Here is a 21,063-nt window from a genome sequence, read left to right on the forward strand (position 1 = left end):
TACGGAGTATACCTACCTCACTTATTTTTGCACATATCAGTTCTCATGTTATGAGATGTCATTGAAAACATACAGAAAATGTGCAGCTGTTTTATAAATGAATACACTTCTTTTAAAATGTTTCTTTTATCCTCAGGTAAAGGAAAGATAGCATCAACCAATCAAAAGAAGAAGCAAGAGCAATTCAAGGAGAGACTTTCTTATTGCTAATTTCCAGAGGGAATTAACCAATTTTCTGTAATATGATAGAATCAGCATATTGAGGATTGGACCTATAGATAATGTCAAAGCAGAAGAGGTACTTTCAGCTTTGTGTGCCTGCTGAATCTTAAATATGAGCAACTGCTGAGCTTCTGTTTGCTCCATGATTTCCGGTCAGGTTTCATCAGATCGGAGCCTGCTGTTTAAGCTATATTTAGGACATGACCCTAGCAGCTGGCTCTACTGAATGAGCCACTTCAAGGTGGTTATTACTATGCATGTAATAACTGAAGAATTTGGAAGAGCTAAGAAAAGCACTTAGCCCTGTGTATTTTATTGAATATTTTGGTAGATTTGAAATCCAACTATGAAAGACACATATGAAAAATAAAAGTATGGTAATTTACACTAAATATAACTTTAATATTATCATCTGGATAAGAAAAATGCCATATGACCATGTCAGAGTAAAAAGAATCTATTTTGTAAATGCCCACAACTTAAAAGAAGTTTGAAAGGTTTTACTAAGTTTTATAAATTTAAAAGCATATTTCTGCAAATAATTGATTTTTGAATATCTGACAAAATAAAACAAAGTCAAAATACATTTACCCTTGTATTTACTGTCTATAAGAATGAAGATTACAGCTTATTCACCATGTAATAATAATAATTCGAATGTAATGACATTCCTGCAAAACATGCCATAATTTAGGATGTTTTATCCCTGTAAGACATACCAAGTCATAGTCACCAATAAATGTTTCTTGAATTTAATGTTGTCTTTTGACATTTGAGAATAGAAAATGAGAGCTTTGGAGAATGTCTAATGAGTTTTTAAAGCACTAAAAAATGCACATTATAATCTGAAAAATCCTGAATACTCAAGTAAACTCAGTCTTGTATTTTCTGTGAGAAAGACTAAAAATGAAAATACAGCCTAATGATAAATATTATATTTCCAATATTACAGATGAAGATCACGAACCAAAAATAGTGACTATATACTTGCTAGGTCTTGTAATATCTATGTGACTCCAGAAACAACAAGATGTGAGAAGGACAATATCATTTTTTCACACTAGTAAACAACTTGAATGTGATCAGTACAGTCCTGTGATGTGTGCATGCATGCACGCGCATGTGTGTATATATATACACCAAATACTTCTGTACTATATATATTAGTCACCCAATACTTCTGTAGCTAAATACCATTATCAAGTTTATCAAGCAATGTAAAAGTTCATAATAACATATACTGAAAATAATTTCTAAGTATTTCCACGTAAGGTGGGGAATAAGATGGTTTTAGGGTAACATTCAAGGGTTGCTTAAACACTAAAATATTCATAGAAGACCCCAGGAGACACTGTGTCATTAGAAACAAATGTGAAACTAATATGTTGGGCTGATGGAATGTGGAGGATTTAATAAGGAAATTTTATCAGCACTGAAACTGGGATAAGATACCACCATATTTTACAACATGACAGTTTTAAAAAGTAATATTTTTTTCACCATTTTAAATATGAAAAACAATAGAATTTAAAATATTTCTCCCTCACTCTTTCACTAAGATGTAAGTGGATATTCTTCTGGCCTCTTTCAGTCACCCTACCCTATCTGAATGATACACCAGAACTAAGTTATATCTGATCAAGAGTTGTTTGGAGTTGGTCTCTGAGAGTAGGCTCAATTTCTAGATTCACAGGTATCTCCATGACTTTATCCTTAATCTATCTTATTATACCAACAGTGTCACTTGGGTGGGGATATTATAATCTCCCTGTAAGGAATTACTATAGAACAAACATTTATCTTCCCAGGAAATCTGGGGATAATATTTAAGTATAAAGCTACTCTCTCATTTAGTTTTACTAAGAAAATTCAGAAATAAACATTCTGTATGGGAATATAAATATAAATAAGTGCTTTGAGTTAAGAATTCTCTCTTTTGACCTGTCTCTATTCAATACAGACAATGGATTCATGTTGTTTCCACTCAGTTCTTTCCCATTCATTCCAATTGCTTAATGCAATTGCAGGTCATTACATTGCAATTATTCAGTAAGAAAATACTTTGAAATAAATAAGAGTCTATAAAAACATTTTGGATTATTTCATTTATAGCCAAAAATAACTGCATATACAATTATTATTTTAAAAAACACAACAACACAATAAATAGAAAAACTATGCTTAGGTTTTTTTTCATGTACATTGCTAAAACCGAAATATGGAAAGTTAATATCATTTGTTCTTTCTTTATATCAGGTTAAATGTGAAGAATGTAGTTGTCAGACAGCAATGAATTTGAACTTATTTATTCTACTGCAGCTTTCAGCAATTATATGTTAACATGTCCACATTTATTAATATATTTTTATTTATGTTTATTTTACTAGAACTGCATCAGGACAGATAATGCTTTCGAAAGTCATAATTTTAAACAATTATTATAAAAGGAAGTATGACATTTATATTTAATAAATTAGTAAGTATATTTAAATAGTTCATACTCAAGATTCTGAAGATATTTAATATATCTAGCTTTTAACCTTTAAACATATTAGAATGACTGTAATTTACAATTGTACATAGCATGCAACTACATAGCATTTTCAAGCTCATGCTGATAATTAAAAAAGGAATATTCATGTAAATAAAAAGGCATTATAGACTGTTAAAGTGGTCAGTATTGTGATGAAAACAAGTATCAATTTCTGTTTCTTTTTCTTTACATATAAATTTTCTGCATGATCCCTGATATTTTGTAATTAAATATAAGATATGTTAAATCACTGCTGTTGAATATTTAATTTTCACATTATTTCAGTATCCGCAAAGAAATAACAGATTTTCAAAAAGTTGTTCACTTATGATAAAGTCAATCATGAGACTGTCCCACTTAGAATCAGTGCCTCATTTTCTTTCTCCTATCCCCCAAATTTATAGGATGGCCCTATTCGTTCTTCCTCTTCTAATCAAAGTAAAACTTATACTGAGGATGATGGCTTCCAGCTTTATCCATGTCCCTGAAAAGGACATGATCTCATTCCTTTTTATGGCTGCATAGTATTCTATTGCGTATATGTACCACATTTTCTTTATCCAGTCTATTACTGATGGGCGTTTGGGTTGGCTCCATGTCTTTGCTATTGTGAATAGTGCTGCAATAAACATAGGTGTGCATGTATCTTTATAATAGAATGATTTATATTCATTTGGTTATATAGTCACTTATGGGATTGCTGGGTCAAGTGACATTTCTGGTTCTAGATTCTTGAGGAATCACCACACTGTCTTCCACAATGGTTGAACTAATTTACATTCCCACCAGCAGTGTAAAAGCATTCCTATTTCTCCACATCCTTGTCAACATCTGTTGTTTCTTGACATTTTAATAATTGCCATTCTGACTGACATGAGATGGCATCTCATTATGGTTTTGATTTGCATTTCTCTAATGATGAGTTATGTTGAGCTTCTTTTCGTGTGTTTCTTGGCCATATAAATGTCTTCTTTTGAGAAATGTCTGTTCATGTCCTTTGCCCACCTTTTGCTGGGGTTGTTTGTTTCTTGTAAATTTTGTTAAGTTCCTTGTAAATTCTGGATATTAGACCTTTGTCGGATGGGTAAATGGCAAAAATTTTCTCCCATTCTGTAGGTTGCCTATTCACTCTGATGATAGTTTCTTTTGCTGTGCAGAAGCTCTTTAGTTTAACTAGATCCCATTTGTCAACTTTAGCTTTTGTCGTCATTGCTTTTGGTGATTTCATCATAAAATCTTTGCCCATGCCTATGTCCTGATGGTATCGCCTAGGTTTTCATCTAGGGATTTTATGGTTTGGTGTTTTACATTTACGTCTTTAACCCATATTCAGTTAATTTTTGTATATAGTGTAAGGAAGAGTTCCAGTTTCAGTTTTCTGCATATGGCTAGCCAGTTTTCCCAGCACCACTCGTTAAATAGGGGACCCTTTCCCCATTGCTTGTTTTTGTCAGGTTTGTGGAAGATCAGATGGTTGTAGATGTGTGGCCTTATTTCTGAGGTCTGTATTCTGTTCCATTGGTCTATATGTCTGTTTTGGTACCAGTACCATGTTGTACTGATTTCTGTAGCTTTGTATTATAGTTTGAAGTCAGGTAGCATGATGTTTCCAGCTTTGTTCTTTTTTGCTTAGGATTGGCTTGGCTATGTGGGCTGTTTTTTGGTTCCATATGAATTTTAAAGTATTTTTGTGTTCCAATTCTGTGCAGAATGTCAATGGTAGTTTGATGGGAATAGCATTGAATCTAGGAACAGAAAACCAAACACTTATAGTGGGAGTTGAACAATGAGAACACATGGGCACGGGGAGGGGAATAGCACACACCACGGCCTGTCGGGGGTTGGGAAGTGAGGGGAGGGAGAGCATCAGGACAAATAGCTAGTGTATGTGGGGCTTAAAACCTAGGTGATGGGTTGACAGGTGCAGCAAACCACCATTGCGCATGTATACCTATGTAACAAGCTTGCATGTTCTGTGCATGTATCCTAGAACTTACAGTAAAAAAATAAAATAAAAATGAAAACAAAATTCAGTAAGTTATTTCATTTCAAAGCCTTTAACACAATTACGGTGCACAGGAAACTAAATGTTAACTATTGTAGTTTTGATGCCAATTCTGATGGTAAATATAAGAATGCTATCAATCTATTGGTAGGATGGTAGTCATTGGCTTGGTAGTATCCCTTTATTAATATTGAGTTTGAGGTAGTTACTGTCCTGTTTTGTAGAGGTGATATCCTGTCACTTTGTCACCGTCTTAACAATTTGAATAGCAACTATTTCAAGTAATTGAATTTATCTGCTTAAGAAAATTGCTAAAACAATTCAAATCATATCTCTAAGAGGCAACAATAAACAGACATAAAAGAGAAAAAAAGAAAAGAAAAATTTTTCTAGGCTTTATTCCTTGCCCATCTATCATAATAAAATAATGAGCAAGTAAAATAAAACAAAGCACTAAATGAAAAAGGGCTATAGTGCCAAAAAGAGTAATCTGAGATCAAACCCCTCACTTTTTGGAATGGCATATATAAAACTCTATTGAAGTACCTTGGGCTGGTACTTAATATATGTTGAAACTACATTAGGTTAACTTATCTTTAACAAAGTATTTAAAATTCAGTCAGTAACCATGGTCAAGTGGGATTTATCCCTAGGATACAGAGATGTTTCAACATACACAAATTAATAAATATGATACACCACAAAAAAGAATGAAGAATAAAAATCGCATGATTATCTCACTGATGCAAAAAAAAGCAGCTGACAAATTCAACATCTTTTTATGATAAAATCTTCCACAAATTGGTTATAGAAGGAGTAAACTCTAAAATAATAATGTCCACAGCTTTATTATATGACAGGTCCACAACTAACATCATATTGAACAGTGAAAAACTGAAAACTTTTCCTGAGGTGAGGAGCACGAAAAGAATGCCCACTCTTGACACTTCTATTCAACATAGTATTAGAAGTCCTAGCCAGAGTAGTTAGAAAAAAAAAAAATGGCACCCAAGTTAAAAAGAAAGAAGTAAAATTGTCTCTTTTTGCAGATAATGTAATCTTACGTAGAAAATCTTAAAAACTCCACCAAAAAACTGTCAGAACTAAGAAATGAATTTAGTAAAATGTCAGGATACAAAATCAACCTATAAAAATTAGATGCATTTTTATACACTAACAAGAAACCATTTGAAAAAGAATTCAAGAAAACAATTCCTTTACAAAAGCATGAAAAAAATAAATTTAACCATGGAGGTGAAACATTTATATACTGAAAACTATAAAATATGGATGAAAGGGAACTGGGTGCGGTGGCTCACACCTGTAATCCCAGCACTTTGGGAGGCTGAGGTGGGCAGATCACCTGAGGTCAGGGGATCGAGACCAGCCTGGCCAACATGGTAAAATCCTGTCTCTACTAAAAATACAAAAATTAGCCAGGCGTGGTGGCACGTGCCTATAATCCCAGCTACTTGGGAGGCTGAGGCAAGAGAATCACTTGAAGCCGGGAGGCAGAGGTTGCAGTAAACCGAAATCATGCACTCCAGCCTGCGTGACAGATTGAGACTCTGTCTCAATAATAATAATAATAATAATAATAATAATGAATTTGTTGAATACACACATGAATGGAAAGATATCTCATGTTCATAGATTCAAGAAATTAGAATCATTAATATGTCTATACTATCCAAAGAGATCTAAAGATTCAATGCAATCTCTAGTAAAATTCCAATGGCCTCTTTTTACAGAAGCATAAAAATAAACCTAAAATTTGTATGGAACTAGAAAAGACCCTAAATAGCCAAAGCACTCTCAAGCATAAAGAATGGAGTTAGCAGTATCATACTATTTGGTTTCAAAATATACATCAAAATTACAGTAATAGAAACAGTATGATACTCCCATTAAAAACAGACATGTAGACCAAGGGAACAGAACAGAGATCCCAGAAATATAGCCACATATTTATGGACAACTGATCTTTGACAAGAATGCCAAAAGCAAACAATGAGGAAAGGGTTGCCTCTTCAATAAATGGTTTTGGGAAAATTGACTATCCATATGCAAAAAAATAAATATTGACCCTATTTACACCATATGTAAGAATCAACTAAAAATGATTAAAGACTTCAGTGTAAGACCTGAAAGTATAAAAGTAGTAGAAGAAAACATAGGGGCAAAGCTTTCTTACATTGGTGTGGAATATGATTTTTTTGGATATGACACCAAAGCAGAGACAACAATAACAATAAGAGACAGGTTTAATCCCATCAATTAAAAAGCTCTGCACAGCAAAAGAAATAACTGATAGATTGAAGAGACAACCTATGGAACAGAAGAAAATATTTGCAAGCCACGAATCTGATAAGTTGTTAATGTCCAATACAGGAACACAAGCAATTCAATAGCAAGAAACCATCCAATTTAAAAAGGGCAAAGGTCCTGAATAGATATTTTTCCAAAGAAGACATACAAATAGCTAACAGGTATATGAAAAAATGTTCAACAACACTAATCATCAAAGAAATGCAAGTCAAAACCACAATGAGATATTAACCTAACACCATTAACAATAGCTATTATCAAAAAAGATAAAAGATAACTGTTGGCAAAAATCAGAAAAAAGGGAACACTAATATACTATTGGTGAGAATGTAAATTGGTACAGCCATTATAAAAAAAAAGTATGTAATTTCCTCAAAAAATTAAAAATCGAACTATAATATGAGTCATCAATTCCATTTCTGAGTATATTCAGAGGAAATGAAATCAATATGTCAAATGATATGTATATTGCAGCATTATTCATAATAGCTAAGATATGAAAACAACCTAAGTATCTTTTGTCGGATGAAAGAATAAAGAAAATGTGACAAATAAAAATTTTAAAATTTTATATATATATATATATAAAGTAATGTTTTTAGCCTCTTTAAAAAAAGGAAATCTTGCCATTTGCAAGAACATGGATGAACCTGGAGGATGTTACGTTAAATGAAATAAGCCAGACTCAAAAAAAGAATGATCTCATCTAGAGGTGGAATGTAAAACAGTCAAACTCATACAGGCAGAGAGTAGAAGGGTTGTTGTCAGGGTCTGGAGAGTGAGGAAAATGGGTACACGTTGGTCCAAGGTTACAAAGTTTCAGTTAGGATAAATATGTTCTGGAGATCTAATTACAGCATGGTGGCCATAGTTAGTTATAAGGCATTGTACACTTGAAATTTGTACATTAAAACTTCAAATTTGAAATTTCAAGCAAATTTCATTTTTAAACATTCTCCCTACACATACACAAAGGTAATTATGTGAGTGATGGATATGCTAATTAGCTTGATGTGGTGATAATTTCACAATGTGTATGTATGGCAAAACATAACACTGTACACCTTAATTATATGCCATTTTTATTTGTTAGTTTATACCACAAAGCTGGAAAGAAAAGCCAATCAGCAAAATTTGGAGCAGAGCTTTTCTGTACATTTAATACAATTGAAGTTAAAAGGTATGGATATGATTGCTTAGTTCTTTTTAGTTCAGATTTTATGTACACTAGTTCCATAAATGAGTTAGTTATACTGTAACATAGATTTTGTAATACAAATTTTAAAAATTGAACATGTAAGTATAAAGCAGCATTTTAAATTTGAACTTTACTTCTTTAAAAAATCAGTATTCACAAATGAAACATTAGGTAAAAACTAGCTTGGAACTTTCACAGTAGTCAGAGATTCCAAAGAACTATATATTGTTTATCTCTTTAGTAAAAATCCTTTTATTTAGTTACTATATCAATTAAATATGATTAATTAAAACAGGGTATTGGAGTAACAAGGAGATGCCTAGTAAGAAATAAAGATAATTCTGAATAATAAAAGAATTGCAGGAATAATTAAAAATATAATAGTAGATACAATACATAATAGTTACAACTCCAATGCCTGAGACAGAGCATCCCAGGTAGACTCTCCTCCCTGCCTGCCCTCTACCTCCACCAAGGGCTGAAATTCAGACTTCCTTGGAGAGGGCATGGCCAAGACTAGCTGAATGGCAGAGAAGTTACTGTAGTGATGTGCCAGTGAAACTTGCTAGAAATCTTCCCTTGGGAACTTGCCTGAAATCTGCCCTCAGGTGAGCCAGAAAAAGCCACATCCAGGGATATGCCACTTTTCAGAATTTGCTGTGAATCAAATCATAAGTGTGCTAGGGAAAGCTACTGACTGCTGAGTGCTGCTGGTTGCCTTAAACTGCAGAGCCAGGTGCTACCAAAGCCCCAAGTTGAGAAGAACACAGCAGGACCAGTAAGAGAGAGCCTCCTGCTCCAGCATCTCTTCAGGGCACCCTACTGGCAAAGCTTAACATCATCTCAGCTGGCAAAGGAGGCTTGCGCGACTGGGAGGTAAATTGATCACCGTCGCAGTTATTTATCTTATCAATACGTATATCTCTTTTTACCCACTCACTTTTTCTAACTAGGTTTGTAAAACCAATTCTCCTAACAGTTTTGTTTTCCTTTCTTAAGAGAATGTAAAAAAGTATCAACTATAAGCTCTTATGCCTTTTTATAAATCTTTGTTCAGTTTCCCCATTATGGGTAATGGAAGAAAGTAGTTTTATCTTTATAATACTTTTCAATCATAAGCAAAGTTTAGTTTAACTATTATTGACAACTGCAAGACAGATGTAGGTCTCAAGGCTTTCTAAATTCTTCATTTTAGTAATAATCAATAATATATATTTTATAGCACTATAGGGATTGAAAAGTTTTCCTTTTCTTAACTTTTAAAACTAACAGTAAGATGGTAAAAGCTATAAACCCCATTATACAGGAGACAAATCTGAAGCAGCCAATCCAATCCATTACTGCACTCTTCTCACAGTAAGCTCTTGCCTTCCACCACCACCCTCACCCTGTTAGGAAACTGCTTAAAATGTACGTCACTTTTATTGTTCTCAGGTAATGAAATCTAAACTCCTTAATTTGGGAAATAAATCTTCACATTCTGAACACAACTGACATTTCTTTTTCATCCTTTATTTTCTTTGAATGTATCACACTCAGCATTCACTCTTACAACAGAAAGTTGTTCCTCAAAAAGCCACGTCTTTTTGACCAATATGTGACTTCATACAGCTTATTTAGTCTTGTGGTTAAAAAAGCCAAGGCTAATAAATGGATATATTATTTCCACCTGGTAGGAGTATGAAAACCAAATTACTTTATTGTTTTGAAATACAGTAAATTAATATGTGTAATATGTTCAGAACAGTGCTTGGCATATTATAAGTACCCAATAAATGTTAGCTCTTATTATTTGCTTAACTTCTGATTTCTCACCTCCAACATTTGTGAAGTAAGCTTTTAGATAGCTACTACAATTTCCAATTATCCTAACTCTAGAGTGAATAGAAATTTAAAAATAAATACTGGGCGGTAGAGGGAGGAAAATTGCCAAGTTACTTGCATAAGTCCCACTTCCAGTTCTTACAACCAGAAGTGTCTCCTAATCTTTGAGATCTCTGCCTTCTTTCCAGTCCTTCATCATTATATATAAATGTAAAAAGCAATGAATCTTATTAATTTTGATGTTACCTGAATCAATAATTGGGGTCAGATAACATAATATTAAAATTAGCCAAAATTAAGCTATAACATATCCCTGTACCTATTGAAATTAAAGGAACTGAGTGTAGGATGGTAGCCTACAGAGGAGAAACCAAAATATCAAAAGAAGGCTGGATGAATGCTGGAGGGCAAAACAAAGGGACATATATCCATAGAAAATTGTTTATTTTAAAGAATTCTGTAGTAAGAGAATACCTGATATACCTTGACAATTTAGGTACCTTGATCACCACTTTCAATTGTATTTATATTTTATTTTATTTTCTAATTGTATTATTTTACAGGAAATACAATAATGGCCCAAAGATTATCTATTTAGTACAAGATCAAATGCTGGAAAATATCAGAGCCAGGAGTAGAACCTAGTTATTTTAATTAGGTTTATTGCTCTCAAAAAGAGTTATTCTCTAGAAAGGTACTTCAGCTAACAAGCCAAGAAATGTAACCAAATTAGTAGCATCAGTAAAGAAAACTAATAATTTTAAAACCGCTGCATACTAACTGCAAAGAAGGAGTATCCAGCAAAGAAGGAGTATCCTCCTGAATGCTGCATCAACCCTTCAAATCTAACCAAAATTCAAAAAGCATCGTAGGAATGCATTTTTCTAACTTGTCTCTAAACTCATTTATTCGATATTGTATCTTGGCTTCATGTTTCTCATTAGCTAAGTTATTATTTTCATGTTGTGCAGATTTAGCATAGTTATTTGTGCTATGCTCTTCAGCACTTCCCAGGAATGCTGATGCTCTTTGCTTCCTGATAGCATTCTTTCTATTTTGACATTGATGATAATATTATATAAACAGTATGAAAACAAACAAGTAATCAAAAATGCAGTAGATGTTACAGATTTGCAAGTTCTCATACGGTTTTCCTACCAATAAAGCATTCTAAAATTCAGTAGACTTTATTAATTCACAAGTTCTCATATAGAATTTCTTCACCAAAAAGGTGTTCTAGAGTAGGTCTTAACACAGAGGCTAAGATGTTTGTCTCAGGATTCAGATTTGAGTTCAAATCCCAGCTGGAATTTAGAAGTGGTGTGACCTATGGCAAGTTAATAAACACCTTGTAACTCATATTACACATCTTTCAAACAGATATAATATTAATATCAAACCTATAGTGTTAATTTTAATGTTAAAAAATAAAAATATATAAAGTACTTACTACATTACCTTGCCCACAGGATTTACACAATTAATGTTGAGATTGTTGGTATGGTAGCTATTCATGGCCTGTAGGGTAAGTCAAGGAGCGCAGTGAGGCTAGTAGTGTCGCCAGTCAGAAAATTAAGTGACAGAATAAAACACAGGGACACCAGCCCTTATTAGTGAGAATGAAAAGGTCAGCATCAAATGAGCCAGATATCAAGGCCTGTAAGGTCAGAGGGAGCATTTATAATAAGGAATGTCTCAAATATGAATTAATTACAATAGCTAGCAAAATCTCCTTTCAGCAACTCATCTCCCCTAAACCTCAGCCTCTTCTAATATCTAAAATGACATTCACAGTTGACATTCACCGAGGGAAATTCTTTGGAAGGTACTATTAATATATTCAAAACAACCTTATGAGTTAAGTTTAATTATTATCTTTTCACAGATGAGGAAACAGAGGCCAGAGAGGTGACATAAATTGCCCAAGATCAACCAAAAAAAAAAAAAAAATAGATGTTGGAGCAGGGCCATGTAGTTTGGATCCAGAGATCACACTCTTAGCCATTTGCCAATTCTTTCAACTATGCCAGCATGAAAGGTACTTTGTAAGGTTTGTCTACAGATAAAGTATAATGCTGCACATAAAATAATAATCACTAAGCCTGTCACACAGATAAACTTGTAATAAATTTTAGCTATTGCCACAAATAAAACATTGGAGTAAAAAGTCCACTGGAATTGGATGGCTTTGTTATGCAAAGAGAACTTAAATGTATTTGTTTTACATAAATAAGAAAGTTGAGATAAATTCATTATTGAAAGAAAAAAATGTATACTTAGGTGAGTTAATACTTTAAAAAGCAACAATTTCAATGTTTTCATATTTATTATATTATATCATAATTAGTAGTATTATATTTATGTTTAGTATTATATCTTATATATAGCTATAAAATTATCTATCACATATAGCTTCCATTTTATTTTTATGTCGTTTGTTACAAGAATAAAGAAGTAATATATCCTTTAAATATTACATTGCTCAGACTTTTTGGAACTTTTTTTTTTATCAGACCTACATCATAGTTTATTAGCATGAACTTGTGCACTTATAAAAATTGTTTAGCCTTCTTGAGACTGGTTTCTAAATTCTGTAACATAGAAATCATAACTAGCCACTTTAGAATGGTCCTAGGCAACAAATTTGATGGCAGATTTGAAAAAAAAAAAATCTTACATGGCCGAGTGCTGTGGCTCCCTCCTATAATCCCAGTACTTTGGGAGGCCAAGGCAGCAGGGTTGCCTGAAGCCAGGAGTTCAAGACCAGGCTGGGCAACATAGCAAAACTCCGTCTCTACAACAAATACAAAAATTAGCCAGGCGTGGTGGCGCATGCCCGAGTACTTCCAGCTACTCAGCGGGGAGGCTGAAGTGGGAGGGTCACTTGCGCTCAGGAGTTTGGGGCTGCAGTGAGCTATAATTACTGCCAATATATTCCAGCCTGGACAACAGAGGAAGACTCTTTCTTAAAAACAAAAAACTTACAAACTATAACATTCTTTTTAAAAGTAGAGAAATTTATCTGTTTATATTTCTAGTACGATGGCTCCAAAAGATCCATTTCAGAAGCAGAATTCTAGTCCATATTTGAAGACCACTGGACCCATGAGCAAAAAAGATATCTTCAGTTTTTAAAGTGTATAATTCTAAGTTCCATCTTTAATACACAGAAAATTTACATGAAAAGCCCCGGTTAACAGAATCACCTCTTTCAAACATACTTTTCTTTAAAATGTAGCAAAAATAGAAAAAAAAACTACGTTTTTAAAAATGTGTTAGTAAACCTATGCTTGCATAAATTACATTTGGCCCTTCCTACCTGTGAGTTCTGCATTTATGGATTCACCAAACTGCAGATTAAAATGGTGGCTCACGCCTGTAATCCCAGCACTTTGGGAGGCCGAGGAGGGTGGATCACCTGAGGTCAGGAGTTCAAGACCAACCTCAACATGGTGAAACCCCGTCTCTACTAAAAATACAAAAATTAGCCAGGTGTTGTGGCATGTGCCTGTAGTCGCAGAAACTTGGGAGGCTGAGGCAGGAGAATCACTTAAACCCTGGAGGCGAAGGTTGCAGTGAGCCTCGCACCATTGCACTCCAGCCTGGGCGACACAGCAAGACTCTGTCTCAAAAAAATATGTATATATATATATATAAATTGTGTTTGTACTGAACATGTGCAGATTTTTTTCCTTGTCATTATTCACTAAACAATACAGTATAGCAACTATTGATATGGCATATTCTTTTTTTTTTTTTTTTTGAGACGAAGCTCTGTCGCCCAGGCTGGAGTGCAGTGGCATCATCTCGGCTCACTGCAACCTCAGCCTCCCAGGTTCAAGTGATTCTCCTGCCTCAGCCTCCCAAGTAGCTGGGATTACAGGCACACGCCACCACGCCCAGCTAATTTTTATATTTTTAGTAGAGACTGGGTTTCACCATGTTGGCCATGATGGTCTCGATTTCCTGACCTTGTGATCTGCCCACCTCGGACTCCCAAAGTGCTGGGATTACAGGTGTGAGCCACCACACCCAGCCTTACATATCATTTTCAATAAAGTAATCGAGAAATAATTTAAAGTATACAGGAGGATATGTATAGGTTATATGCAAATGCTATGCCATTTTATATTAGGGACTGTGCATCTGTGAATTTTGGTATCCTGTGGAGTACCTGGACCCAGGGATACCAAGAGACAACTCTACAATTAAAAGTTATTTATTATAAGGAGAGTTTTATATAAAAAAACTAAAATTTTACCTAAATGTCTATTATTTTGAAGTGTAAAATGTTTCATTAAAACACATTCCTATAAGAAGCTGTTTAACACATTTTCATTTTTTCAGAGTTTTCATTTGTCAAGTTCTCTGAATGTGAATCACTGTAGTCTTTCTCTGTTATATTTCTACATATTTCCAAGTCTTCATAACAAAATTTAAGATTCAATATGCATATTTATATATTTGTAGATATATGTATTAAAAGATGTTCTGTGAAGTATTGCTTTGCTACCATACATCATATAACTATATATATATATCAATTTAATGTTTTATAATGACAACTCTAGCTGTTTTCCATTTTTCTGTGCCTCTGTTTTTCCTGTTCCTTTAAAATACACACCATTGAAAAGAAGTGAAGCTATTAGAATACCCACTTTATATTAGCACTCATAGTACACAGTAAAGTTGAATAAAGAAATTGGCAAAGGATAAGAGTTTGACAGGGTTTTTTCTGTTCTTTGCTATTTTTCCTGGGCACATGCAGATGGCTGTTTAAGAATGGGCACAGTGTTCACCCTGAGGTTTGATGACAATGTAGACTTAGAAGGTAGAATAAAGAGAGTCATCAATGAGCATAGTAATGGCAGGAAATGGTTCCAAAGGGAGCTCTGCGTTGCATACAGAAATATCCTAAAAACCTAAAAGGAACTTGGGTAATCATTAATTACAAAATGTAGGTTTTCAATTTTGGCAAAGTGTGCATAGCTGAAAATAAAAATTAGAGCTGAATAATTTAGGTATCTAAAAACTTTTGGAAGCTAATATTTATAACTAGGATATCATTAATCCATTTATTTTCATTTATAACATCAACTAATATTTATAGCATGTTAGTGATGTGCCAGACACTATACCAGGAACTAGCGACAAAACATTGGGCAAGGTATCTTGGTTATGGTCTCACAGAACTTTCATCCAAGCAAAATAAACATACAGTTAAACACACAAATCTATTAATAATTAAGAATAATGTGTTCCATAAAGTATTTTCTCTAGGGAGCTGTGTGTGTACTGGAGAGACCATGAGCTTTGGAGTCACAGATAATTGCTTTTAGGATTCTCATTCAAACGCATGCTAGTTTAGGTATCTTTAAAAAGTTATTTAACCCCTAAAAACTGTTCCACTAACGGAACAATAACTATATCTATCTACTTTGTTGTGTTAGCTCAAGTTTTAAATCAGACAGTGAATATAAAGACATCATATCTGGCTCAATATGAGTAATTGGTATTTTATATCTGTTGTTCTACATTTTCAATAATAAAAGCAGAGATTAATGAGGTCCTGACATTTTACCTAAATTATTCTCAGAGAAATTCTGTGGGCCATTCCAAAGTCATTACTGTAGTTAAGGTGAATACTTTGAATCTGGGTAATGTTATTCCAAGGGTATATTGGAATTATATTCTCTTTATTCTCTTATAAGAAGGAATACTAGAAAACAGAATTGATCTTTAATATTAGGAGAGCCTATGTTTTGCCAGTTTGCTTAGTGGTTAAAATTTGTAATCCCCAAAGCAATGCTTTCAGCATTTTGGGGTTATTTGCTGATGTAGGGGAGAAAAAAGAGCATAATTTTTTCATTTATTACAAGGCTCGTGGATGACACTCCTATAATAAAAGATGAATTTACAAAATAAAAGCATACAAATGAATTTAACTAAAATTTTACATGTCATGAGGGCCTTTGGAAATGCAGATCCAAAGACAAGGACAACTGTGTATTTGTATGCTTAGGTATGATAAAGAATGGACAGTCGTGTAGAAGTATGACTGGACCAAAAGGGTGTATGACCTAATGGAAATAAAGAGGGTAAGGGAATTTAGCAAGATCTGTTTATTTTAAATTCTTCTTGACCTCTGGGTATAGGGCAAGGCCCCTCTTGAGTACGAGTCTTCTGACCTACTTCCAGGTGAGGTCATTCAGATAATTCTATCATGACCATGCTTCGGGAAAAAAATCAGGAAAATGTCAGATTGACCTTCTAACTTCTGTAGCATTCTCAATTACTAAGGTGCCATATTTTGCAGTAGCATGTTCTGAGGCCCAAACTCTGACATATGTAGAATGGAAAAAAAAATTGAACTGTCCAACTTGCACATTCCTGTCTGATGTCAAATTAGACAATCCTTTGCCTTCTTGTTTTGTTTTCATATAGAGATGACCAGAAGCCAGGGGTTGCAAATGGCAGTGTAATGCAAGGGTCTCCTGATCTGGGGCCGATGAGAGGGTTTGAACCCCAACTCTGGCACCTGTGAGTGTAGCAGACTCAGGCAAGTCACTTAACACATCTCAACTTTGCTTTTTCTTTCATATAATAAAGAAAATGTAATCTACCTGCTGAAGTGTTTTAAATATAATCTCTAAAGATATATGTGTATAGATATGAGAGATAGATTATTGATAGATAAATGATGATAAATGAGAGATGATTAATGATAGATAGATAGATATAGATAGATAGATGATGGATAAAAAGATACGTAAAAATATCTCCTAGGAACAACACCTTTAGTACTTGCTACCTCAGTGTTTGTTGAGATTTTACAAAATATAACTACCATGAATAATAGAATAGAGTGTAATTTTTGTTTTCCATACTTTATCTTAAATTTTGTGTTATTAAGACAACTATAAAATAATAAACTACTTCAGAACATAACTTAAATATTTTCATTAATTTCATTCTGAAACAGAAAAAGGTTTAAATGTTAGTGTTAGATGACAATGAGCTCCACCCAGGAGACAGAGAAGTTTATTTTTTATTATAAAGTGATTAAAAGACTTCCTATTTATGACATGGTAAAGGAATTCAGAACTGCATTTGTTACTTCTGTGGATAAATTTTTAAAATTATGACATCTTGGGAAAATTTAATTTTCCAATTTGTGAAACCAAAAATTATCAGGGTCTGTCACATTCCAATTACTTAAGTAAACAAAACCATAAATGAAATTACAATGTACATAAGACATCCTCAGTAGTCTGCTATATTTATTTTGTGGAAATAGAGACAATTCCTATAATCTCTCTGCTTAGACTGATTACAAATAACTGTAATTCTATAAATAGATATACCTATTGTAAATTTTAATCCCATTATTTGAAATTTAAATATTAAAATACATCCTATGCAGTTTCCATGAGCTAAATAAATATGCATTTTGTATCTGAAATACACTTGGACACAATACTCTTCCTTTATCCTCCATGAGACAAACACCTCAGAGGCAATATTTTCAACTTAAGCTATAAATTGCTCAAAATTGTGGTCTCAAACAATAAATTCTGAAAAATATGGCATGAAAACTTAAAAGTCTTCCTGTGTTAAGCATGAAGCTCTTTTATAAAGCTCCCAATGAGATCTGTCAGGCAATGCAAACTGCAGTTGAAATTATAATCTTCAAACATACCAGAAATATGCTAAGCAAAATCAGATGCTCAGAACTAATGTTCATATACATCACCATGTATTTTAATCCAAGCGCTTAGCTAAGAAACTGATAGAAGAAAATAAATTTCAGTGCTCAGAGTGACCTGCCAACCTGACCCAATCTTTCTTCCTCTTTCCCTTCTTTCTTGAACAACTAATTTTCAATGTTTATTAAAACATATGTTGTATATATAAATGTTCATTTTAAAGTAAAAGAAAATGTACCAATGTGAAAATGTATCCTATTATTTTTTAGATGCTTACCTAAAATAAATTGCCATTTTCTATAAAGAATAATTTGTGATAGTGTTGTGACCCTGATTTCATCAACTCACAATATTTTCAGATGTTCTGCCGGTAGGTGAGAAGAGCTAAAATAATCACACTGAAAGGGATAGGAATCACAGATACAATACAATTCTTATTCTGCAATAATATGATTCTTACAAAAAAGACATAAAGCTGAAGAGGCAGATATCTGAATAAAATTATATAATTCCTTTAGTGGTCATGTAACCTGAATACAACTTCTGGGGTTTCTGTTTTCTCATATGGATGCAAATTGTTCCGGGATCACAGATACTTTCTTTTTTGAATCCTACAACACAAATAGAACTCTACGGATATCAGTGCAGGAAATAGAACTTGACATTGTTTAAAATAACATGAGCTAGGTCTCTGGCTCTGTGGATTTGCCACAGAATTGAACAAAATGAAAGTGAGAAGAAAGCATCTTGATATTAAATAAGGCTGAGACATATTAAGGGGAAGTTCAGCATTAGCAATTCTAGCATCATTAATAATAGTAACTAAAAATCAGCTTATTTGATTACTGCTGCCAGGCTTTTTCTACCATGCGACTGTCCTTCCTTGAAATGGATTTGAAGCACAGTTCCAAATTTCATAAATATATTAGCATTTCATTATAGCAGAGTTCATTATTAAATGTATTGAAATACATGTTGGGTCAAATCATGTACCTTAAAACTCAACTTCCACCAAAAAATGTCCTATAAATAAGATGATAAGCCCATAGTTAACATTCAATTTATAGCCTCAGAAAAGCAGAATTGCAGTATTTTTATTTTTCAGAATTATAAACCACGAAAATATCAAAGAAGAAAAAAGTACTACATTTCCAGAAAAGCAGAGTATGTAAAGTGTGCTGTGGTAAGCAGAGTAATGCTTTCCTCCCATCCCACAAGGAAGTTCATGTCCAAATCTCCAGTCTCACAAGCTCACAATAGGCAAACATATGTTGCAACCACTATGCAACATGATAGAAGGAATTTCTCAGGTGTGATTAAATTGAATATCTTAAAACAGAAGGACATTCTGAATTATCCAGGCAGGCCCAGTGTAATCAACAGACTCCTTAAAAGATGGAAGTTAGAACTCTCCCAACCAGAAGATAGTCATATGAAAAGAGCTCAGCCCAAATTTGCTAGCTTGGAAATGGTGGAATGAGACCATGTGACAAAAATGCAGATGAACTCTAAAACCTGAAAAAGGAAAGATAGAAGATTCTCCCCTAGGGCATCCAGAAAGAACTACCCTGACAACATCTTGATTTTAGCCTAGTGAGATCTACTTTGGATTTTGACTCTCTAAAACTATAAAAGGTATCTGTGCATGCATGTGTGTTAAAGCAAGTTAGTTTTGGGGTACTGGAACTGTCCTGTATCTTGATTTTGTTTGTAATTATACGTTAGCATGTGTTTGTTAAATCCCATAAAACTAGAAACCAAAAGTACTAAATTTTATTATAGGTAAATTTAAAAGTTTTTCTAAACTCTATTTGCTTTAATGCTGAGGCAATGCTTCACATTTCTATGTAAAGTTTTCCTGATTTCTCTTTCTTGTTTCCTATGTATATTATTTTACTTTACCATAAACTTCAGAAAGTAAATTAGTGTATTATTTTCTCAGTAAAATACCTTTGAAATATTTGTACTGATTAGGTCTACCTCTTACATTAAACCCTTAATACTGTTTTGGAAGAATAAAATGAATTATACTTAACTATTTATTTCCTGTGTAAAACTTTGAGCGCATACTCTACTTCATACGTTTGAGCTTTGACAAGCATGAATGGAAAGATGATGCCTGATATGGTTTGGCAGTGCCCCCACCCAAATCTCATCTTGAATTGTAGCTCCCATTTCCCCTGTGAAAGCAGCTATACCCTCCAAAGCCACAGGGTGAAGCTGCCCAAGGCCCTGGGAGCCAACATCTTGCAACAGTGAAACCTGGATGTGAGATACAAAGTCAAAGGAGATCATTTTGGAGGTTTATGGTTTAATGACTGCCCTACAGTATTTCGGACTTGCATGGAGCCTGTAGTCTCTTTGTTGTGGCCATTTTCTCCCATTTGGAAAGGGTATATTTACCCAATGCCTATACCCCAATTGTATCTAGGAAGTAACTAACTTGCTTTTGATTTTGCAGGCTCATAGGAGGAAGGAACTTGCCTTGTCTCAGATGAAACTTTGGACTGTGGACTTTTGAATTAATGGTGAAATGAGTTAGGACTTTGGGGACTGTTGGAAAGACATGACTGGTTTTGAAATGTGAGAACATGCAATTTGTGAGGGGCCAATGGTTAAATGCTATGGATTGACTGTGTCCCCACCCAAATCTCATATTGAATTGTAGCTCCCATAATCCCCACGTGTCATGGGAGGTACCCAATGGGAGGTAATTGAATCATGGCGCGGGTTGGGGGGGATCCCATGCTGTTCTTATGATGATGAATAAATTTCAGTAGAACTGCCGATTTTGTAAAAGGGCAGTTCCCCTGCACATGCTATCTTACCTGCCACCACATGAGATGCAGCTTTGCTCCTCCCTTGCCTTCTGCCATGATTGTGAGGCCTCCCCAGCTATGTGGAACTGTGAGTCCATTAAACCTCTTTTTCTTTATAAATTACCCGGTCTCATGTATTTCTTCATAACAGTATGAAAATGGACTAATCACAATGTCAAATTCTAAAAAATCTCTAGTAGATATCTCGGATAGTTGCAACTCAGGAATAATGATAAACTATTCAATAATTCAACATTTGTGGAATTTATGCACATTAGAACCCAATCAAGAATAACTATATAGGCAAAGAAGCAGAAAAATAAGAGTCAGAAGATAAAGAAAAATAGTCAATTAAAACACCCAGAAGTGACAGAGATGATGAAATTAACAGGCAGGAAATCAACAAAGAAATTTTGGAATTAAATTGG

This window comes from Pan paniscus, chromosome 3 (genome assembly GCF_029289425.2).
Source record: "Pan paniscus chromosome 3, NHGRI_mPanPan1-v2.0_pri, whole genome shotgun sequence".
Taxonomy (NCBI): domain Eukaryota; kingdom Metazoa; phylum Chordata; class Mammalia; order Primates; family Hominidae; genus Pan; species Pan paniscus.